Source organism: Salvelinus fontinalis, chromosome 14 (genome assembly GCF_029448725.1).
Source record: "Salvelinus fontinalis isolate EN_2023a chromosome 14, ASM2944872v1, whole genome shotgun sequence".
In the NCBI taxonomy this organism is placed as follows: domain Eukaryota; kingdom Metazoa; phylum Chordata; class Actinopteri; order Salmoniformes; family Salmonidae; genus Salvelinus; species Salvelinus fontinalis.
In genome coordinates this window covers 25,072,599-25,098,147 of record NC_074678.1, presented here as the reverse complement: position 1 = coordinate 25,098,147, position 25,549 = coordinate 25,072,599, and the positions used below count along the sequence as shown (strand labels likewise).

The 25,549-nt window shown below is 44.0% G+C and overlaps 1 pseudogene; it reads left to right on the top strand.

The window, feature by feature from the left end:
• The window catches only part of LOC129869685 (flavin-containing monooxygenase 5-like), a 46,937-nt pseudogene extending 21,388 nt beyond the window's left edge, over nt 1–25,549 (top strand).

Here is a 25,549-nt window from a genome sequence, read left to right as displayed (position 1 = left end):
AGGAGAAAAGGGGTAGAGACCAGGCTTTATCCCTCAGAAGGCTGAAGTCACATAATCAGAGCCCAGGGAGAAGGGGGGTAGAGTCAGAGTGGCTAGAGGCCGAGGAAGGAGAAGAGGTCAGTCAATATCCCCTAATTGTCTTACCAAACCCACGGGCTGGGGAAGGAGGACAAGATTTAGCAACCTTATTGAGAAAGTGGATAGAGGTAGAGAAAGGGATAAAGTCGAGAAAAGTGGATAGCGACAGTCAAAAGAAAGGGGGAAAAAATGCTTTAACTGTCACAAACCAGGCTATTTGGCTAGAGATTGTAAGGCACCGTGTAAACACTGTAATAAAGTAGGCCATAATCACCGAGACTGTAAAAAGAGAGAAGAGGTTGGGTCAGAGCATCTGACAGTAACGATCGGGGTAATTGTAAACAAGCATGAAGGAGGCTTTAAGGGGAAGGGACCTAAGAGAAAAAATGGACAGGATCAGAAGATAGAAAATGTTTCAATTGCGATGAGACAGGACATTTCACCCGGGAGTGTAAGGCTCCCTGTAAACATTGTGACTGAGTAGGACATGACCTCTATTGGTATGTTTTGCCTGGAAAGATACGGTCGCTAGTGTTTGGATAAGAGATAAATTTAACTTTTTAATAGATTGTTTACGTTAAATTGAGAGACTAATTCATTGAAAATAATAGTGAAGCGAATTTCGATGCCAGATGGTGTCTGTTGCCTAAATTATCTGCTGGAATAACGTATTGAGAGTTTTATTTTTATTTTACCCTTATTTTACCAGGTAAGTTGACTGGGAAAGAGAGTGTGTGTGTGTGTGGCAATATGGAGTTCTGTTTCAATAGCTGTATATCCTTTATGAATTACTATGACTGTTTGGACAAACAGTACAATCTAAGTGGTGTATAGTTGTGTGTGTATATTGGACCGTACCCTCAATCAGTGTCCTTGTCCTTTAGGAGCATCCAGAGCCAGGCAGGGCTAACATCTACCAGTCTGTCATCATCAACGGCAAGGAGATGATGACGTCATATAGCGACTTCCCTCCTCCATCTCACCTGCCCAACAACATGCACCACTCCCAGGTGATACTCTACCTACGACTCTACGCTGAGACCTTTGACCTCAAGCACATCCACTTCCAGGTCAGAGGCCATTAACTTCTCTAGGATATGTGGGACGCTAACGTCCCACTTGGCCAAAATCCATAAAAAATGTAGCGCGCCAAATTCAAATATATTACTATAAAAATCTATCTTTCATGAAATCACACATGAAAGACACCAAATTAAAGCTACACATGTTGTGAATCCAGCCAACGTGTCTGATTTCAAAAAGGATTTACGGGGAAAGCACACCAAACGATTATGTTAGCTCAGTACATAGCCACAGAAAAACACAGCCATTTTCCCAGCAAAATATAGTAGTAACAAAAAGCAGAAAGAGATAAAATGAATCACTAACCTTTGAAATTCATCAAATGACACTCATGACATCATGTTACACAATACACTTATGTTTTGTTCGATAATGTGCATATTTATATCCACAAATCTCGTTTAAATTGGCGCCATGTTCAGAAATGCCTCCAAAATATCCAGAGTAATTACAGAGAGCCATGTTAGATAACAGAAATACTCATCATAAACTTTGAGATACATGTTTTACATATCATTAAAGATACACTTGTTCTTAATGCAACCGCTGTGTCAGATAAAAAAAATAAAAAAAAATGTTGTTTTGTTCGATAATGTCCATTTACTTATGTCCAATTAGCTAATTTTGCTAGCATGTGTAGTACACATGTCCAAACGCTCGCGCAGATGCAGGCAAACGTCGGACGAAAACTTCAAAAGGTTCTATTAAAAGTCGAATAAACTGGTCAAACTTAGTAGAGAATCAATCTTCAGGATGTTGTTATCATATAGATCCAATAATGTTCCAACCAGAGCATTCTTTTCAGTCTCTATAAGTTTTTTTTTTATTTATTTTTTTATTTCACCTTTATTTAACCAGGTAGGCTAGTTGAGAACAAGTTCTCATTTGCAACTGCGACCTGGCAGTAGTAATGGAACGCATGACGATATCATGAGGAAAGTGCGTGACCAAGAACTGGCAATCTGCCAGACCACTGACTCAAACACCTATCCGGTCCCACAACACAGCATAAGCTTCATTCCACGTTCTACTGACATCTAGTGGAAGGCGTAGGAAATGCAAACAGATCCATATATTACAGGGAATTGAATAGGCAATGACTTTTTTTTTTTTTTTTTTTTACTTGTTTTTATTTTATTTTTTTTACCCCCTTTTTCCCCCAATTTTCGTGGTATCCAATCGCTAGTAATTACTATCTTGTCTCATCGCTACAACTCCCGTACGGGCTCGGGAGAGATGAAGGTCGAAAGCCATGCGTCCTCCGAAGCACAACCCAACCAAGCCGCACTGCTTCTTAACACAGCACGCCTCCAACCCGGAAGCCAGCCGCACCAATGTGTCGGAGGAAAAACCGTGCACCTGGCCCCCTCGGTTAGCGCGCACTGCGCCCGGCCCGCCACAGGAGTCGCTGGAGCGCGATGAGACAAGGATATCCCTACCGGCCAAACCCTCCCTAACCCGGACGACGCTAGGCCAATTGTGCGTCGCCCCACGGACCTCCCGGTCGCGGCCGGCTGCGACAGAGCCTGGGTGCGAACCCAGAGACTCTGGTGGCGCAGCTAGCGCTGCAATGCAGTGCCCTAGACCCCTGCGCCACCCGGGAGGCCCTGGCGATGACTTTAACATCGACCACTCTCAGAATTCTCACTTCCTGTTTGGATTTCTTCTCAGGTTTTTGCCTGCCATATGAGTTCTGTTATACTCACAGACATCATTCAAACAGTTTTAGAAACTTCAGAGTGTTTTCTATCCAATAGTAATAATAATATGCATATATTAGCATCTGGGGCAGAGTAGGAGGCAGTTCACTATGGGCACGCAATTCATCCAAAAGTGAAAATGCTGCCCCCTATATCAAAGAAGTTAAGGAAGGAAGATGTATTTTCAGTCATCCATGTCAGCTATGACAATTTACCCATTATGTTCACATTCAGCAATAAATGGTCCTGATTTATGCGTGTTTGTGCCTGTCTTTCTTTCTTTCTGTCTGTCTGTCTGCTTGCTTGTGTCTGCTTATGTGTTAGACCCCTGTGGTGAGTGTGCGACAGAGGCCAGACTTCCCAGTGTCAGGTCAGTGGGAGGTGGAGACAGAGGGGACCGAAGGTCAGAGGGAGACTAAGGTCTTTGATTCTGTGATGGTCTGCACCCATCACTTTACACAACCACACCTGCCTCTCAATGACTTCCCAGGTAACTGTCAACTCCAGAACAAAGTATTATTAGTTTAACATTCAATCCTTCTTCTTTGTTAATTATCACAATCAATCCATGATCCCATTTCTCCTTTTCTCAGGTATAGAGGAGTTTTAGGGCTGGTATTTGCATAGTTGGGAATACCGCAGTGCTGAGGGGCTGCAGGGGAAGAGGGTGGTGGTGGTCGAGATCGGGAATTCTGGAGGTGACATCGCTGTGGATGCCAGCAGAGTGGGAAATCATCCGATTCTTTTTGAAGTATTTCTCTCCGATATTATGTAGGGAAGTTTGCAAAACTCCCAGCTAGCATGAACAGGAAGAGACTAGGCAATATCTGACCTACATCACAAACCCCTGGTCTACAGGTGTACCTCAGCATACGGAGGGGGGCGTGGGTGGTCAGCAGGGTGGGGGCAGGGGGACCGCCAGGTGACCTGGTGGGCACTTCGCGATTGGACAAGCTGCTGCAGAAGCTCTTCTCCTCCTGGATTACCAGGACGATGGAGAAGAATCTGAATCAAAGCTTCGACCACAGACTGTACGGCCTACAGCCAAAACACAGGTATGCTACAATGAACAAATATATAAACGCAACATGCAACAATTTCAAAGATCTAGAGCATCCCAAACCTGCTCAATGGGTGACATGTCTGGTGAGTATGCAGGCCATGGAAGAACTGGGACATTTTCAGCTTCCAGGAATTGTGTACAGATCCTTGCGACATGGGGCCGTGCATTATCATGATGAGGATATGGCGGTGGATGAATGGCTAGACAATGAGCCTCAGGATCTTGTCGCGTTATCTCTGTGCTTTCAAATTGCCATTGATTAAATGCAATCGTGTTCGTTGTCCGTAGCTTATGTCTGCCCATACCATAACCCCACTGCTACCATGGGGCACTCTGTTCACAATGTTGACATCAGCAAACCACTCACCCACACAGTACAGTTGAAATCAGGATTCATCTGTGAAGATTACACTTCTCTTGCGTGCCAGTGGCCATCGAAGGTGACATTTACCCCCGGAAGTTGGTTACGACGCCAATCTGCAGTCAGGTCAAGACCCCGGTTAGGTCTATGAGCACACAGATGAGCTTTTTGTGTTTTTTTCTCATGGGATGTAGGCCTACATTGAACACACATTGGCTGCTACTGTAGGCTGAATGCTAAAACCACTATTTCTATGTTAAAATGTTATGTGATGCATTTTCTCCATGTTTTTTATGGTAGGCCACTCTAGTAGGCCTACATTATGATCAAATAGCCACAGTAGCCTGATTGGCCACTGCGGCAGTACCCACTTTAATTTTGTTCACAGTAAACGCGTGCTGGAAATTGCACAGAAATTTCACAAGGTTCAAATTTGTGAAATCTGCTCAGTGCTGAAAAATATTAGAGGGAACATTGCCACCAAGCCATAAGACAGGGATCATCAACTAGATTCAGCGGCGGGCCAATTTTTTTCTTGAGCGGATGGTCGGGGGCCGGAACATAATTAAGCAATAAGGCCCGAGCGGGTGTGGTAAATCAAATTTAAGAGAGAAATAGAAGTTCATGGCCCGCATAACTAATGTCCTGCCTAGCAGTAAAGAATGATGTTTGTACAGATGGGTAGGAGGAGACTCAGCCTAGGAGAAAGGGTTAAATATCGGCGCATGTGTGAAATGTTTTTTTTTGTCTGAATTACAGCTGTATCGACCCTTTGGGAAGAAGGGACAACGAACACAGGATACTTTTCTGCTGGATTCCACAAAATGAAAGCCCTAAAAAGCCTCCTCATGCTTTCGCCCAAACTTCCCCTTTCGGCGCCAGGTTCCGAGAAGTGTTCCCAAGTCATGTCATTTTCACTTTGTTCCCCATCTCCTCCATTGCCACAACCCTACATCCTCTTGAGGTAACTCAGCACTGTATATGCTTTCACATCAATGCCTTCAACATGTTGTTTAGAGTAAAATTACCCCTAATATCTATCCTCTTTCATATGATGCATTAACCACATTTTTTTTTTTTCATTTTTTTTTTTTCACCTTTATATTAACCAGGTAGGCTAGTTGAGAACAAGTTCTCATTTACAACTGCGACCTGGCCAAGATAAAGCATAGCAGTGTGAACATACAACAACACAGAGTTACACATGGAGTAAACAATAAACAAGTAAATAACACAGTAGGGGGGAAAAATGAGTCTATACATTGTGTGCAAAAGGCATGAGGAGGTAGGCAATAAATAGGCCATAGGAGCGAATAATTACAATTTAGCAGATTAACACTGGAGTGATAAATCATCAGATGATCATGTGCAAATAGAGATACTGGTGTGCAAAAGAGCAGAAAAGTAAATAAATAAAAACAGTAGGGGATGAGGTTGGTAAATTGGGTGGGCTGTTTACAGATGGACTATATACAGCTGCAGCAATCGGTTAGCTGCTCAGATAGCAGATGTTTAAAGTTGGTGAGGGAAATAAAAGTCTCCAACTTCAGCAATTTTTGCAATTCGTTCCAGTCACAGGCAGCAGAGAACTGGAAGGAAAGGCGGCCAAATGAGGTGTTGGCTTTTGGGATGATCAGTGAGATATACCTGCTGGAGCGTGTGCTACGGGTGGGTGTTGTTATTATGACCAGTGAACTGAGATAAGGCGGAGCTTTACCTAGCATGGACTTATAGATGACCTGGAGCCAGTGGGTCTGGCGACGAATATGTAGCGAGGGCCAGCCGACTAGAGCATACAGGTCGCAGTGGTGGGTGGTATAAGGTGTTTTAGTAACAAAACGGATGGCACTATGATAAACTGCATCTAGTTTGCTGAGTAGAGTATTGGAAGCTATTTTGTAGATGACATCGCTGAAGTCGAGGATCGGTAGGATAGTCAGTTTTACTAGGGTAAGTTTGGCGGCGTGAGTGAAGGAGGCTTTGTTGCGAAATAGAAATCCGATTCTTGATTTGATTTTGGATTGGAGATGTTTAATACGAGTCTGGAAGGAGAGTTTACAGTCTAGCCAGACACCTAGGTATTTATAGATGTCCACATATTCTAGGTCGGAACCGTCCAGGGTGGTGATGCTAGTCGGGCGGGCGGGTGCAGGCAGCGAACGGTTGAAAAGCATGCATTTGGTTTTACTAGCGTTTAAGAGCAGTTGGAGGCCACGGAAGGAGTGTTGTATGGCACTGAGGCTCGTTTGGAGGTTAGATAGCACAGTGTCCAAGGAAGGGCCAGAAGTATACAGAATGGTGTCGTCTGCGTAGAGGTGGATCAGGGAATCGCCCGCAGCAAGAGCAACATCATTGATATATACAGAGAAAAGATTGGGTCCGAGAATCGAACCCTGTGGTACCCCCATAGAGACTGCCAGAGGACCGGACAACATGCCCTCCGATTTGACACACTGAACTCTGTCTGCAAAGTAGTTGGTGAACCAGGCAAGGCAGTCATCAGAAAAACCGAGGCTACTGAGTCTGCCGATAAGAATATGGTGATTGACAGAGTCGAAAGCCTTGGCCAGGTCGATGAAGACGGCTGCACAGTACTGTCTTTTATCGATGGCAGTTATGATATCATTTAGTACCTTGAGCGTGGCTGAGGTGCACCCGTGACCGGCTCGGAAACCGGATTGCACAGCGGAGAAGGTACGGTGGGATTCGAGATGGTCAGTGATCTGTTTATTAACTTGGCTTTCGAAGACCTTAGATAGGCAGGACAGGATGGATATAGGTCTGTAACAGTTTGGGTCCAGGGTGTCTCCCCCTTTGAAGAGGGGGATGACCGCAGCAGCTTTCCAATCCTTGGGGATCTCAGACGATATGAAAGAGATTGAACAGGCTGGTAATAGGGGTTGCGACAATGGCGGCGGACAGTTTCAGAAATAGAGGGTCCAGATTGTCAAGCCCAGCTGATTTCTATGGGTCCAGGTTTTGCAGCTCTTTCAGAACATCTGCTATCTGGATTTGGGTAAAGGAGAAGCTGGGGACGCTTGGGCGAGTAGCTGCGGGGGGGGGAGCTGTTGGCCGAGGTTGGAGTAGCCAGGTGGAAGGCATGGCCAGCCGTTGAGAAATGCTTGTTGAAGTTTTCGATTATCATGGATTTATCGGTGGTGACCGTGTTACCTAGCCTCAGTGCAGTGGGCAGCTGGGAGGAGGTGCTCTTGTTCTCCATGGACTTTACAGTGTCCCAGAACTTTTTGGAGTTAGAGCTACAGGATGCAAATTTCTGCTTGAAAAAGTTAGCCTTTGCTTTCCTGACTGACTGCGTGTATTGGTTCCTGACTTCCCTGAACAGTTGCATATCGCGGGGACAATTCGATGCTATTGCAGTCCGCCACAGGATGTTTTTGTGCTGGTCGAGGGCAGTCAGGTCTGGAGTGAACCAAGGGCTATATCTGTTCTTAGTTCTGCATTTTTCGAACGGGGCATGCTTATCTAAGATGGTGAGGAAGTTACTTTAAAGAATGACCAGGCATCCTCAACTGACGGGATGAGGTCAATATCCTTCCAGGATACCCGGGCCAGGTCAATTAGAAAGTGTTTTAGGGCGCGTTTGACAGTGATGAGGGGTGGTCGTTTGACCGCGGGCCCGTAGCGGATACAGGCAATGAGGCAGTGATCGCTGAGATCCTGATTGAAGACAGCAGAGGTGTATTTGGAGGGCAAGTTGGTCAGGATAATGTCTATGAGGGTGCCCATGTTTACAGATTTAGGGTTGTACCTGGCGGGTTCCTTGATGATTTGTGTGAGATTGAGGGCATCTAGCTTAGATTGTAGGACTGCCGTTGTGTTAAGCATATCCCAGTTTAGGTCACCTAACAGAACAAACTCTGAAGCTAGATGGGGGGCGATCAATTCACAAATGGTGTCCAGGGCACAGCTGGGAGCTGAGGGGGGTTGGTAGCAGGTGGCAACAGTGAGAGACTTATTTCTGGAGAGATTAATTTTTAAAATTAGAAGTTCGAACTGTTTGGGTATGGACCTGGAAAGTATGACATTACTTTGCAGGCTATCTCTGCAGTAGATTGCAACTCCTCCCCCTTTGGCAGTTCTATCTTGACGGAAAATGTTATAGGTGGGTATGGAAATTTCCGAATATTTGGTGGCCTTCCTAAGCCAGGATTCAGACACGGCAAGGACATCAGGGTTGGCAGAGTGTGCTAAAGCGGTGATTAAGACAAACTTAGGGAGGAGGCTTCTGATGTTGACATGCATGAAACCAAGGCTTTTTCGATCACAGAAGTCAACAAATGAGGGTGCCTGGGGACATGCAGAGCCTGGGTTTACCTCCACATCACCCGAGGAACAGAGGAGGAGTAGGATGAGGGTGCGGCTAAAGGCTATCAAAACTGGTCGCCTAGAGCGTTGGGGACAAAGAATAAAAGGAGCAGATTTCAGGGCGTGGTAGAATAGATTCAGGGCATAATGTGCAGACAGGGGTATGGTGGGGTGCGGGTACAGCGGAGGTAAGCCCAGGCACTGGGTGATGATAAGAGAGATTGTATCTCTGGACATGCTGGTTATAATGGGTGAGGTCACCGCATGTGTGGGAGGTGGGACAAAGGAGGCGTCAGAAGTATGAAGAGTGGAACTAGGGGCTCTATTATAAACTAAAACAATGATAACTAACCTGAACAACAGTATACAAGGCATATTGACATTTGAGAGAGACATTCAGCGAGGCATAAAGTAATCGCAGGAATTGATTGGGAGAGCTAGCTAAGACAACAGGTGAGACAGCAACAGCTAATCAGCTAACAGCTAACACAACAACAGCAGGTAAAATGGCGATGACTAGGCAGAGAGGGTCGGAATAACTACACCCAGAGCCTGAGTTCGCGGCTGGGGCAATAAAGCAGCTAACTCCAACCCAACTACGATGTTCAAAGTGGCTCCCACTAGTCTCTCTCTCTTTCACTCCGCTTCCTCTGTCATGGTGTCTTCAAGCTCACCCATTATGCAGCTGGACCTCACTTCAAGTGAGAACTATGCAACCACCAAGGAGAGACATGACGATCTTTACCTCTGCAGCTGTTATAAGAAGTACTGTGTGTGGACCAAACCAACGCTGTCCCAACACCCCCACCTGGTGCATCAGGATGTACACTCAATCTCCAGAATTCAGCCAGTGCCCTTGGTTATCTCTGCTTTCACCTGAGGATATACACACTGCAACACATGGGTCATTCCCTGACAACATAGACTTTCCTATTATGGCAAGATCACTAATTTGTGACATTTGAAAAACAGCCTCCCCTGTACTCCCATCGGTCTCCCAGTTACCAATCCATGTGGCACGAGTCCTCATAAACTGATATCCCAACATTGCTACTAAAGTAACCCCTGCTACTACTAACATGGGCCATGCCTATAGCCTCCTTCAATTACGGCTCCTACAGTGACTGTCGTGAGCATAACTCCTGCATGTAATCTGTCAAGTGTTCGCCGGCTGTTAGAAATTGGCAAAGAGATTAATGAGTTGGGAAGAATATTCAACTTAACAAAACTCTGAGTCAAAGGTTTCTTAAAAGTTGACCATAGTGTCTGAAATACCACCACTATCTCTTCTACTCTCACCATGATCTTAATTATGAGCCCCCACAGATCTCCACTGCAGTCATGTTCCATCCCACTTAACAGCCCTATGTAAACATTGTCTCAAACACCTCGCCTCCTGCTACAGATACATTTGCCATCTAACGCCTACAGACTAGTCACTACTCCCAATGTATTTATACAGTTATAAACATTCTCAAATCAATATAAACTCAGCAAAAAAAGAAATGTCCCTTTTTCAGGACCCTGTCTTCCAAAGATAATTTGTAAAAATCCAAATAACTTCACAGATCTTCATTGTAAAGGGTTTAAACACTGTTTCCCATGCTTGTTCATTGAACCATAGACAATTAATGAACATACACCTGTAGAATGGTCATTAAGACTAACAGCTTACAGACGGTAGGCAATTAAGGTCACAGTCATGAAAACCTAGGACTAAAAGAGGCCTTTGACTGACTCTGAAAAACACCAAAAGAAAGATGCCCAGGGTCCCTGCTCATCTGCTTAAGCGTGCCTTAGGCATGCTGCAAGGAGGCATGAGGACTGCAGATGTGGCCAGGGCAATAAATTGCAATGTCTGTACTGTGAGACAGCGCTACAGGGAGACAGGATGGACAGCTGATCGTCTTCGCCGTCGCAGACCACGTGTAAGAACACCTGCATAGGATTGGTACATCCGAACATCACACCTGCGGGACAGGTATAGGACGGCAACAACAACTTCCAGAGTTGGGACGCACAATCCCTCCATCAGTGCTCAGACTGTCTGCAGTAGGCTGAGAGAGGCTGGACTGAGGGCTTGAAAGCCTGTTGTAAGGCAGGTCCTCATCAGACATCACAGGCAACAACGTCACCTATGGGCACAAATCCACCGTCGCTGGACCAGACAGGACTGACAAAAAGTGCTCTTCACTGACGAGTCGCGGTTTTGTCTCACCAGGGGTGATGGTCGGATTTAGAATGACAGTCCTTAGTGCTTACTTTGAGTATAGGACTCAAATTCCAGCTTCTCAATTTAGCACACATCATCCCTGTTAGAACATACATTTATAAACAAAACCTTTTTATTGCTAGTAATTACTCTTCTCATTACAGCCCCCTTTTGTCCCTGTTTTCCTGTCCTGGTAATGAAAGATCAGTATCTCAATGCATCCTTAGTCTAAATTGTTCACAGTGTGTAGACCCCCCCCGTTTACAATTCTCCCCTCTACTTTACATTGACATGGAGATGATCAGCAGCTTCAAGTTCCCGGGCACCCTGATATCCTTTTCTGCCCTCAGTCACTCAAAAAGTCCCACTAGTGCTTCTCCACTACCCTCAAACTTGCTGCACCACGGCCTATGTACCAACTACGGTGTCTGTTTTTATTGCCATTACATGTAAATGAAATGTCCATATTTACTGTAAGATTTATTTGTGTTAACATTGCAGACATTGTAACATAGTCCCTTGACATACATGACTTAACTACTTTGCATAATGCTCAGTTTACCCACTAAGAAATCATACATTTATTAAAATATAAAAGCTGCATTATGCATTACTGTGTCCAATTGATTATGATTGGTTGTAATGTTTTTGAAAACTTTCACGACAACTTTTTTTTGCTGATGGACAATCCTGTCGGAAACTTTCATATTATCAATCATTTTGGGACACATCACCAATTAACATTGGCTGCAGTCTTCCCAATTTACTAGGTAGTCATGCAAGAAACATTTTGGATAATTCCCCTAAAATGAATTCCCTTTAAATCAAATTGTATTTGTCACATGCACCGAATACAACAGGTGTAGTAGACCTTACAGTGAAATGCTTACTTACAAGCCCTTAACCAACAATGCAGTTTTAAAAAACTACAAGAAATAAAAGTAACAAATAATTAAAGAGCAGTAGTAAAATAACAATAGCGAGGCTATATACAGGGGATACCGGTACAGAGTCAATGTGCGGGGGCACCGGTTAGTCGAGGTAATATATACATGTAGGTATTAAAGATATTGAAGTGACTGCATAGAAAATAGAGTAGCAGCAAATAGTCTGGGTAGCCATTTGATTAGATGTTCAGTAGTCTCATGGCTTGGGGGTAGAATCTATTTAGAAGCCTCTTGGACCTAGACTTGGTGCTCCGGTACCGCTTGCCGTGCGGTTGCAGAGAGAACTGTAGCTGTGGCTCCACTGGCAATCCCAGCCTAGGAATGCTGAAGCACCCAAAGTGAAAATGAAACCTTCTCCATGGTTAAAGGGTATGTGTTCCCCCCCTGAAAAAATAAGAGTTGGACATTAAAGTCCATAAGTAACACTTATTTGAGAACATGATACTCTAAGTGAAAGTAGTTTGGGATTTAATTTTTCTATTACGTTCTTAGGGGGCTCATGGAAGAATAAGGCTACAAAATGCTGTCCCATAGTTGTTAGAGTGATTAGGTGTTATATTTTATTGATGTGGGCCATGTTACTTCAATGATCATGGTTTTGCATCTAACCTTCCACCTCCAGCAGCCAGTCCCTCCAGAAACATATGCCTCTTCTCTCTATTGTTCTTTGATTGGTACCAGGTGGGGAGTGCTCTGCTTTTAAGAGGGAAGCTATGTCATTGGCCAAAAGAGGCTTCTCAGCGTAGATGAAAACCTCTCTGAAGAGGCTTGAGTGTCTATTCATGTAAGGCAGGAGACCTAGACACTCCACACCCTATTTGAATCTATAAAGTAAAAAAAAAAGTCACATAATGAATTTGCCCTGAAGAATTGAACTAAACTTGAGATTCCTTAGATACGTATATGGAAACTCACTGCTCAAGAGCATCCCTTATCCTGCTTTCTAAGTAGAATATATATACATTTTTTTAATAGTAATGAAATTGAAGCCTGATAAAGACTAGGCGGCAGCTTTGAGGTATTAAGGCGCTCTGCAAATAGTCGAGACAAGAATGGGCAAAGCAGACCAGAAAACGTCCTGTAAAATTTGGTTGGAAAACCATCCGGACCCGGTGATTTACCACTTTTCATTGCGGACACTGCTGTTGCAATCTCCTCAGGTGTAAATTCTTCTTCTAGACAGTCATGGGTGTCTGTATCAATTGAAGGCATATTCAGGCCATTAAAGAAGGAATCAATCAGCAAAGGGTCTTGAGGGATTCAGAGGTGTATAGCGCAGAGTAAAATTGTTTGAATTGATCATTGATCTCTTTATGTATAACTGTGGTGGCACCAGACGGGGTCCTTATTTGTGGGATTAAACGTGAGGCCTCAGATTTACGGATCTGATGTGCAAGGAGTTTACTGGCCTTGTCGCCTTGTTCATACACTCTGTACCGAGCTCGCAAGAGTAACTGTTCAGCTTGCCTGGTAGAAAGCTCATCAAATTCAGATTGGAGTAGTTGGCGCTCTTTATGCAGATCAGAGGAAGGAACCGTGGCATACTTCTCATCCAATGTGGCTATGGATTCGCTCAGGTCCCGAAGTCGCTGAGAGCGAACTCTGTTTTGGTTGGCTGTATAAGAAATAATTTGGCCACGTAGGTATGCTTCCATATGGTAGAGCAGGACATACCTGGTGTTGAATTAGTTTCTAGGAATAAGGTGATTTCAGAAGAAATGAAATTGACAAACTCCTTATCTGAGAGTAAAATGGGGTTAAGACGCCATTGATAACACATAGGAGGTCGCTGGGGAAACTCTAGTTCAAGCACTAATGGTGAATGGTCAGAAATAACAATACTCTTGTAAGTACACTGCCGAAGGTTAGGCAGAAGTTTTTTGTCCAAAAATAAGTAATCAATCCGGGAGTATGTTTGATGAACATGAGAATAAAAGGAATACTGTCTATCTGTAGGATGTAGGAAACGCCAGGCCTCAAACATGGCATATTTCTGAAGAAAGGCTTGAATAAGTAGGGCACATTTAGATGGGCCTGTAGTTGTTCGTGAGGACTTGTCAAGAACTGGGGACATTTTGCAGTTGAAACCCCCCCCTAAAATCAACAAATGAGAATCTAAATTGGGTATAGCAGACAAAAAGGAAGAAATGAAACTTGTGTCATCCCAATTGGGAGCATAAACACTAGCCAAAACAAGAGGGGTAGAAAACAGTTTACCGGTTACTATGACGTATCGTCCCTTAGGATCAGCGATAACCTCAGAAGCTACAAAGGGAGTGGCTTTATCAACCAAAATGGCAGCCCCTCTTGATTTACTATGAAAGTTAGAGTGGAACACTTGACCAACCCAGTCCCTACGCATCCTAAAGTGCTCACCAGTCCTCAAGTGAGTCTCTTGTAGAAATGCAACATTTGCATTCAAACCCTTTAAGTGTGTCAACACCCTCTTACGCTTCACTGGGTTATTAACCCCTTTGGTGTTCCACGAAATGTACTTGATCGCATTGTTTCGGCCCCTCTGGGCATTCCCGTTATACAACCCTGTCATTAGAGCATAGAATGGAAAAGCAATGAGCGCCCAAAAACCCCAGAATAACTTGTCTCAGAGTAATAATGTACGGTGGTAGATGTTTGGAAAAAGTACAGAAAAAAAACAAAAAAGACAGAATGACAACATTAGAACTGAACAATTCAACCCCTCCCCCCACCCCCTCCCCCCATCCCAGACAATACCTCCCCAAACGAGGTACAAGCCTAAATATAACATGTTCTCTTCGCACAGTATGTCTGTGAGAGTGCGGTCTTAAACCTAAACCCACAGTCCCACTCTTTAAAGTCGCGTTTTGTTAGTGGATCAAACAGCAAAAAGAGATAATCATTTTTTAAATAAAAAAAATTAAAGTGAATCCCTTGTGCAGACGAAATTACAAAAGCACCACTTGTAGATGTATACAATTATATTCCCAGTCTTATAACAGGCATTTGAGAGATAAAATAAATCAAATAAATCAAATGTATAAAGGCTCTCAGCCGAAAACCTAATTTGAAGTAAGGAAATCGTAGTAAGACAATCAAAATTATAATAGTTATTATAATAGTTGTCTAGTTGAATGCTGAGACAGCTTACAACCAAGACCAAAAAACTACGTGTGCGCAACGTTGAACGCTTGCTGGGCATAAATGACCTCAGAACTTTTAAAATTTAAGTGAAGACCCCAAAAAACGTGTAGCCTTGGAAAGCATTTACTGTTTACTGGGTCAATGCAAACGGATGCAGTAAGCAAATAACCAAGAATATTTTGAGTCACTGAGACACTATGTAAACAAACTGAATAGGTGAGCAAGACAGCCTAGAAAACACAGGAGTATAGTAAAACCTCAATACAATGCAATTAAAATGACTGAATGCTTGTAAGGCAAGCACACTAGATGATCAAAACATTAGATCACATCAAATAAGCCTGAATGGGTTCGCCAACTCCCCAACTATACAAAATTAGCATGTTGTAGCTAAACATAATTGTACCACAGGTGGGTTACTTACTATCCACAGTTCGCAAGCAACAGTTGCTGAACTATGAGCAAGTTCAAGACTTCTTGATGTGACGTTGAATGTGAGAGAGAGCCTCATCCGGAGATTCAAATGTGTAGTCTTTACCATCATGAGATAGCCATAAACGGCCGGGAATCGCAGTCCATACTTCACACCTGGATGGTCCCGAAGTAGTCGTTTGGCCTGTCCGAAAGCTGCGCGCTGCCTGGAAACAGTGGGGGAGTAGTCCTGGTAGATGGAGAAGCTCTGTCCTTGAAAGCTCAGAGTGGTATTGCGGGCTCGTTGGAGAATCTCCACCTTCTCATGGAAAAAGTGCACTCGAAGAATTATGTCACGGGGCCTCTCACCATCTCGGGGATTTGGGCGCAGCGACCGGTGGGCACAATCAATCAGGGGCTTTTCATCTAAGGCAAGAACATCCTTCAGCAGCCCAGAAACGAAATCCGTGGCGCGAGGCATTTCCGCTGACTCTGGGACTGATACAAGTCTCATGTCATTGCGGCGAGAGAATCCCTCTAAACTTACACAGGTCTCCTTCACCTTTTTCAAATCCGCAGCTAGGCGTTTCACGTCAGCCTCCAGGGATGTAGTTAAGTCGGAGACATTTGTAGCGAGAAGGTCTCCAGTGCTGCAATCGTTGTAGTGTGCGACGCCATTATTGTTTTGAGTGATGTGATTGCTGGCACCGTCTCGTTCCGCAGGATGGTTAGATCTGCTTTTAAAGTATCAGAAACCTCCTTTATTCGGGCCTCAATCGTAGCAACCACCTCCGTTTTCATTTCAACTATCTCAGACCGTAGTAGTTTGATGGCCTCGAGAATGTTCACTTCAGCGCCGCCAGGCCAAGCCGCCCCCCCGGGTAAAGTATCAGTCCCCGGGCCGTCAGGCTCAGGGGAGGGCGGTGATGAGAGTGTGTCTTGTAGGCCGGGTTTTCTCAAAGTCATGCTTTTGGCCTTATGTTTCGTCGACATACTGACATTTGGAAAATTCACATAAACTTTAAAAATACCACGGGAGCAAACGGAAAACACGTCAGTCGCACATGGCGTCCCTCCAATCCCCCAGCTGTATAACTTTTTGAGAATCTGGAGAACCATGCCAAATCTTTTCAGTTTCCTGAGGGGAAAAGGTGTTGCCGTGCCCTCTTCACGACTGTCTTGGTGTGTTTGGACCATGATAGATTGTTGGTGATGTGAAACTCTCGACCCGCTCCGCTACAGGCCCGTCAATGTGAATGGGGGCATGTTCGGCCCTCATTTTCCTGTAGTCCACGTCTTACCAGATGTAGCTGTTCGGTCTTGCTGATGCATGGAAAACCCTGCTCACTGTATATTATCCATGTCATCGTTCAGCCCCGATTCAGTGAAACATAAGATATTACAGTTTTTATTGTCCCATTTGTAGGATAGTCTCGAACGGAGATCGTCCAGTTTATACTCCCGTGATTGCACCTTGGCCAATAGAACGGATGGTAGTGGCGTGTTACCCACTCATCGATAAATTCTCATTTTACCAGGTAAGTTGACTGAGAACACGTTCTCATTTACAGCAACGACCTGGGGAATAGTTACAGGGGAGAGGAGGGGGATGAATGAGCCAATTGTAAACTGGGGATTATTAGGTGACCGTGATGGTTTGAGGGCCAGATTGGGAATTTAGCCAGGACACCGGGGTTAACACCCCTACTCTTACGATAAGTGCCATGGGATCTTTTAATGACCTCAGAGAGTCAGGACACCCGTTTAACGTCCCATCCGAAAGACAGCACCCTACACAGGGTAGTGTCCCCAATCACTGCCCTTGCATTGGGATATTTTTTGGAACAGAGGAAAGAGTGCCTCCTACTGGCCCTCCAACACCACTTCCAGCAGCATCTGGTCTCCCATCCAGGGACAGACCAGGACCAACCCTGCTTAGCTTCAGAAGCAAGCCAGCAGTGGTATGCAGGGTGGTATGCTGCTATAATAAGGCTGTAACATAACAAAATGTGGAAAAAGTAAATGGGTCTGAATACTTTCTGAATGCACTTTAAATAGGCCCATTTACTTTTTTATGGCTTGCCGTTCCAAATTAAATTGAATACAGTGGGGCAAAAAAGTATTTAGTCAGCCACCAATTGTGCAAGTTCTCCCACTTAAAAATATGAGAGAGGCCTGTAATTTTCATCATAGGTACACTTCAACTATGACAGACAAAATGAGAGAAAAAAAATCCAGAAAATCACATTGTAGGATTTTTTATTAATTTATTTGCAAATTATGGTGGAAAATAAGTATTTGGTCACCTACAAACAAGCAAGATTTCTGGCTCTCACAGACCTCTAACTTCTTCTTTAAGAGGCTCCTCTGTCCTCCACTCGTTACCTGTATTAATGGCACCTGTTTGAACTTGTTATCAGTATAAAAGACACCTGTCCACAACCTCAAACAGTCACACTCCAAACTCAACTATGGCCAAGACCAAAGAGCTGTCAAAGGACACAAGAAACAAAATTGTAGATCTGCACCAGGCTGGGAAGACTGAATCTGCAATAGGTAAGCAGCTTGGTTTGAAGAAAATCAACTGTGGGAGCAATTATTAGGAAATGGAAGCCATACAAGACCACTGATAATCTCCCTCGATCGGGCTCCACGCAAGATCTCACCCCGTGGGGTCAAAATGATCACAAGAACGGTGAGCAAAAATCCCAGAACCACACGGGGGGACCTAGTGAATGACCTGCAGAGAGCTGGGACCAAACAAAGCCTACCATCAGTAACACACTACGCCGCCAGGGACTCAAATCCTGCAGTGCCAGACGTGTCCCCCTGCTTAAGCCAGTACATGTCCAGGCCCGTCTGAAGTTTGCTAGAGAGCATTTGGATGATCCAGAAGAAGATTGGGAGAATGTCATATGGTCAGATGAAACCAAAATATACATTTTTGGTAAAAACTCAACTCGTCGTGTTTGGAGGACAACAAATGCTGAGTTGCATCCAAAGAACACCATACCTACTGTGAAGCATGGGGGTGGAAACATCATGCGTTGGGGCTGTTTTTCTGCAAAGGGACCAGGACGACTGATCCGTGTAAAGGACAGAATGAATGGGGCCATGTATCGTGAGATTTTGAGTGAAAACCTCCTTCCATCAGCAAGGGCATTGAAGATGAAACGTGGCTGGGTCTTTCAGCAGGACAATGATCCCAAACACACCGCCCGGGCAACAAAGGAGTGGCTTCGTAAGAAGCATTTCAAGGTCCTGGAGTGGCCTAGCCAGTCTCCAGATCTCAACCCCATATAAAATCTTTGGAGGGAGTTGAAAGTCCGTGTTGCCCAGCAACAGCCCCAAAACATCACTGCTCTAGAGGAGATCTGCATGGAGGAATGGGCCAAAATACCAGCAACAGTGTGTGAAAACCTTGTGAAGACTTACAGAAAACGTTTGACCTCTGTCGTTGCCAACAAAGGGTAACAAAGTATTGAGATATGTAACAAAGTATTGAGATAAACTTTTGTTATTGACCAAAAACTTATTTTCCACCATAATTTGCAAATAAATTCATCAAAGATCCTAAAAAGGCCTCTCTCATCTTTTTAAGTGGGAGAACATGCACAATTGGTGGCTGACTAAATACTTTTTTGCCCCACTGTATTTTTTGGTCATATAATTTAAAAAACAAGTTGTTTGGTTTAGGCAGGGCCATGAGCAAATAGGTAACACTTTACTATAAGTGTCATTATTCATGCATTCATAAAGCCCTTATAACAGCTATATAACACATTACAACATTTGTCATAAATAGTTTTTAATAGTTATGAGTAACAGCATAAGATGTCATAAAACAAGTTATGGGACTTTTTAGATTACTGTTCATCCTGTTGTCATATGCTCTAATAGCAACAGTTGATAACAACTGCTATTACACAGCCTGCATGACAACTTATATTAAATGTTATTACATGCTACATAAGTGTCTACATACAGGGCGTTAAATAATTTACCAAACTATTGTCACATTATTACATTGAATGGAATGATGGGTGTCATAACCATGTCATATGCCATTGCGAGTGTGCATAGACACCTTAAGTAAAGTGACATTAATTTGATGTGTTATAAAACAGTCATGAATGTGCTTAATACCACAGAGCTGAGAGTATACTATCACAAAGCCATTCAGGATCTCCAAGAAACATGGGCAAATTGGAGCACAGATGGATTTATTTATTTAGACAAGACAATACACTGCTGAGTTGTACGAATTGGACCACGTCCCCAAAATAAGAAATAAGATAAATTATTATCATAACTTTTTTATTTATTAAATGGAAGCAAATATAATTTGACAACAAAATCGGAACAGGGGTTGTGAAAGGTGTAAAAAAAAAAAAAAAAAGATGTGCAGACTACAGTAACAATGACAGCTATATTCTGAAAAACGTGTATAGTTAGTCAGGTAATTGACCGGTAGTTCGTGTTAAAATAGGCTTCTTCACGCATCCGGGTTTGTAGACCGGAAGTTTAACAAAGCCACTTTATTTATGTTCCGGTTTATGTTCCGTCGCTAGCAACAGCGCAGAGTTTGCAAGCTAGCGTAATGGCGACAAAATCCTCTCGCCGATGTTACTGTAGTGCCCCTTTTTGCTCCAACAACAAACAAAAACATCCATTCCTCAGCGTTCACAACTTCCCAAAGGATACGACTTTGAGTGACAGCTGGGTGAGAGAAATTAGAAGAGATGAGGGCCCTGACTCAACTATTTTACGTGGGAGCATCTTCGTCTGTAGCCTGCATTTTAGCTCGACCAACATTCTACTTAACACCAAAAGGCCGTGCTAGCATTAAGACAGGGAACGACTGGTCGAAGAGCCTGTAGTCTCGATATCTCCTTTTGATCGCGCAAGTGCTCGACTGGGAACAGGAGGTGGATGTCAGCTATGGACACAAGTGGTGGTGGTAGTCAGATTGCAGCTGACTATGACTATGCCTGCCCTCCTCTCCCTGGCGAGTACCGTGAATTTTTGTTTTCCAGATGGTTGATGATGTGTTGTAGCTCAGTTCCATGTTTATATTTTATTTCAAATGTAACCTTTATTTACAATAACTGCCTACACTGGCCAAACCCGGATGGCGCTGGGTCAATTGTGCGTCGCCCTATGGGACTCTCAATCACTGCCGGTTGTGATACAGCCTGGAATGAAACCAGGGTGTCTGTAGTGACGCTTCAAGTACTGAGATGCAGTGCCTTAGACCACTGCGCCACTTGGGAGCCCCATGTCAGCATTGTAGTTCTGCAAACGGTCGCTATAGTTCATGGCAACAAAAGTGGTCCAATAATGCTACCATATTTTTAGGTCTCTAAGATAATCATTGATTTATAATGGTGTATGGATTGAAAAGCCAACCAGTGAAGTTCTAAAGAAACAGTGCCTTCAGAGAAGTGTAAATTACTCAGTAAACAGAGCCACTCCTGCAGGGTTAAAATAGGGTTTACAATCACACCTCACTCCACTGCCCATCCCCCCACCACGGCCTATAGTCAATAAGTCATGAACTTTGGCTCCTAGCTGGACATTCTTCGTGACCATCCCCCAGAGATATTGCACTCCCCACTAACTAATCAGAGGATCTGGTCTGGCCAAGACCCTCTCCTGCCTTTGCAGGTCAGGGTTCCTCAGTCTCGCTCCAAGTTGACAGGTGTGATGGCGTGCATGGACAGAAGTAAGTGTGATATTGTATCTTGCGTGTATTGGGTGTAGTTATTCCAATGGCACTTCCAACTATAATAACCATCTCTCTCTTTCTCTGTCTGTCTGTCGTTCCATCGTGTGTGTGTACAGTAGCCGTGATCGGGCAGGTCGCTCAGGTCTGACCAGCATCAAGAGCTGTCTGGATGACGGTCTGGAGCCCACCTGCTTTGAGAGCATTGATGACATTGGGGGGCTTTTTAAGGTCTGGGACCAGAGACCGAGATATACAGTACATTTGCAGATTTGTTCAGGCCATCATGCACATTTGTGGCCTGCTGGAGGTCATTTTGCAGGGCTCTGGCAGTCCTCCTTATTGCACAAAGGCGGAGGTAGCGGTCCTGCTGCTGGGTTGTTGCCCTCCTACGGCCTTCTCCACGTCTCCTGATGTACTGGCCTGTCTCCTGGTAGCGCCTCTATGCTCTGGACACTTGCAATCTGGGAGCTGGAATTACATAGAACCCATAGCTTTCCATTATAAGAATAGCCTGAGAGCTCCCCAAAAATAATTCTGGTTGGTTTTTCTTTGGATTTTTGCCTGCCATATCAATTGTGTTATAGTCTCATACATTATTTTAACATTTCTACAAACTACAAAGTGTTTTTTATCCAATGCTACCAATTATATGTGTATCCAGGCTTTTGGGCCTGAGTAACAGGCAGTTTACTTTGGGCCCGTCAGTCAGGCGGAAATTCTGAAAAAAGGACCCTAGCCTGAAGAAGTTTTAAATGGCACACATACACAATCCATGTCTCAAGGCTTAAACATCTCTCTTTAACCTAAAGAGGATTTAACAAGTGACATCAATACGGCACCATAGCTTTCTCCTGGATTCACTTGGTCAATCTGTCATGGAAAGAGCATTATTTTGTACACTCAGTGTGTGTATAATATACTGTATGTATATCACGTTACCACACTGTTGTGCCTCGTGCAGCAAACATAATGTAATGATTATAAATAGGTGAGACAGTCCCTTTCATGGTTGAATTGACCTAATCATCTCACAGAGAGTGAGATGTTTCTGAGCCCAATAAATAAAGCCAATATCTACCATTCACTCATCAATATCTCCAAGGAGATGATGTGTTTCAGCGACTTCCCCATCCCAGCTGACTACCCCAACTACATGCACCACTCCCGTATCCTGCAGTACTTCAGGCTCTATGCTGAACTCTTTAAACTGCTGCTGCACATCCACTTCCAGGTGACAGCAGGGTGACTTTACAAACCCAATTATGGGGAATAATGGGTTGGTTGGTCGGTTCAAGGTTGGTTGATTGTGTGCGTTTCAGACTTCAGTCATTCAGGCCAGTGGGAGGTGGTGACAGAACAGGGAGGGACAGGATGGGAGACACATGTTTGACTCTGTCATTGTCTGCTCTGGTCACTACTCCTACCCACACCTTCCACTTAAAGACTTCTCAGGTCAGCAGTATGAATCACTCAACCAATCAGCAAATACAAATATTTTTTGTAGCAAAGTACTTTACAATATCCTGGCCTAGACCCCTAGAGCAAGCACTATGGTAAGAAAAAAACTCCTTGAACCATTCTCAGAACTGAGACTATCTTCTGACTGTATCAATAGAATAATAGATTGGGAAGTTCTCCTGTGTGTTTCAGGTAATGAGTTGTTTGAGGGGAAGTACTATCACGGTTGGGACTATAAGGGTCCAGAGGAACTCCATTGGAAGAGGGTGGTGGTGATCGGCATCAGCAACTCTGGAGGAGACATCGCTGTGGAGTCCAGCCGGGTGGCCGAGCAGGTAACTAACAACTGATACAGGTCAGATTCAGAGCAGGTAACCACTGATACAGGGTCAGATTCAGAGCAGGTAACCACTGATACGGGTCAGATTCAGATTGTCGCATTGCCAACTGGCTCAGCTGGTTCGCAGAGAAGAAACTCAACGCCATACATGACCACACCATGTGCACACACACACACACATGTGGACTTAACTGTGTTTGGGGTTCAGGGTGTACATTGTGTGTGTGTGTGTATACAATACATGAATACATTCTCTCCTCTCTTCTAGGTTGTACAGTACGATTCCAGTGATCAATGATGAGCTTCCCAATAAGATCTTGATTGGTGGAGTCATGGTCAAACCCAATGTCCAACAGATCAGAGGCTCCAGTGTGGTGTTTGAGGATGGGAGTGTGGTGGACACACACAGACACCAACAAACATACACACGCATAAGCACACACACACACACACAGAAACACACATGCTCACATACACATACCCTCATACTCTTAAACGATCAGTGCTGTTTTAGATTAGTGAAGACTGTTTCCTTTTTTGTGAGCATGGCCTTACTTCTATTACAGCCTATTGGATGACTGTCATTCATATTCCATTCACTCAGCTTAATGTAACATTGATTGATGTAGTAGGCTAAACCTTACTCAAATTTGCCCTATACCCATCATGAGGTTGTTGGAACCTAGCCTACAAATTAAAGTTTAGTGTAGGTCGAGAGACAAATTGGAGTAATCAAGTTGACAGACAGTGAAACATTCAATACTGCCTTGCACACACTTGCCTGCATCTAGCTGATCTAGAGTTTAATTTTCAAACAGTTGCAAAACGTTACAGAAAGTTTTGCAACTAAAAAAAGTTTATATTGGACGAATTCAGGTAGGTCCATCCCCGTTTCTATCCATTTGCTTCCGTTTAAGAAACTTTTTGCAACAGAATTGGTGGAATGAATACACCCCTGATCACCCGCGCACACAGTTCACTTTTTCATAGTAGCCATACAAACAGCATCTATGCGCTCCCCTCCTCTCACATTTTCCCTTCGCTTGTGGACTTCAGTGCACAACACAACAGCTGTCTGTGACCAGGCAAAAAAACAAAACATCATACCATAACCAATACTCACAGCCTATATCGTTGTCACCATATTAGCTAACATCATAGTCAACATAGCAACTATAGTACCGCTTTAGTAAACCCACAATCCCAATCCATGTGTAGAGTCATGCTGTACAGTGTACAGCAAGCAGTTTAGCAGTTACATCAGCAGGTCCCGTTGGCAATAAATGAAAAAAAACGAAAGCAAAGACTGTTGTATAGACTTAGCCAGCTATCTGACATAAATGTCATTCCTCTCTGAGTCAGGTTGTTGAATAGGCTACATTAACTGCATTAGCTAGCGTAAGTGAAAGTTAAAAAAGTTAACAAAATTAATTTGTTCAAAACTGTTCACCTATTGTCTTTCTCTTTCATTGAGTCACCTACTCAACACATTTTATGCACTGCAGTGCTAGTGTAGCTTATTCTTTCAGTACTAGATTCATTCTCTGATCCTTTCATTAGATTCACAACATGTCAGTTCATGCTGCAAGAGCTCTGATAGGTTGGAGGACATCTTCCGGTACTCGTCATAATTACTGTGTAAGTCTATGGAAGGGGGTGAAAACCATGAGCCTCCTAGGTTTTGTATTGAAGTCAATGTATCCAGAAGAGGATGGAAAATAAATGTCCTCCGGCTACATCCTGGTGCTACCCTACAAAGTGCTGTTGAGGCTACTATAGCCCTTCATTACAAAACAGTGTGTTTTAATCAGTTATTTGGTGACGTGAATATATTTAGTATAGTTTTGTTTAAAAAGGATACATTTTGTTATGTTTCACTATTTTTATGAAGGTCCTCCCGTTCCTCCTCTGAGGAGCCTCCACTAATACACACACCCTAATTAACCTGTCTAGTTGTGTGTTTGCTAGGTGGATGTGATTGTGTTCACTACAGGCGCAACTACGACTTTCAATTCCTGCCTCCCAACTTAATGCATACGTCTGGCCACTGGGTGGGGCTGTACAAGCATGTGTTCCCCCCACCCTGGCCATGGTAGGCTTCATCCATGCCCTGGGAGCCATCATGCAGTCCCGCTTGGTCAGACTGGGAGACTGATGGCCATGGGGGAACGGGCATCAATTTGTTCTAGCCAAGCGCTGTTCCTCTGTTAATCTGTCCTGTCCACAGCTACATTGTATCCAAGCTGGTGCCGCTGCAGGTGGACTTTGTGTCCTACATGGATGACATTGCAGGGAGGTAGGGGTCGGGCCCAGCCTGGCCTGTCTGTTCTTCACTGACTACCCCCTGTTCAAGAGGGTTCTTTGGGGCCCTGTCACCACCTACCAGTAAAGTATCACCAGCCCAGGGCACGCCGTGCCATCTTCACCCAGTTTGAATGCCTGTTCTAGCCCTTCAAGACCAGACAGGTGACATGTACTTCAGAAATATTCACACTAAACATGCAGGTAACTGACAAAATAAAGGAAATACCATCATAAAATGTATTAATAGGGCTTGGGCCACCACAAGTGAGAACAGCTTCAATGCACCTTGGCATAGATTCTACAATTGTTTAGAACTCTATTGAAGGAATGCGACACCATTCTTCCACAAGAAATTCCATCATATGGTGTTTTATTGATGGTTTGTGTGTGAAAATAAACATTTATAAATACGTTATAA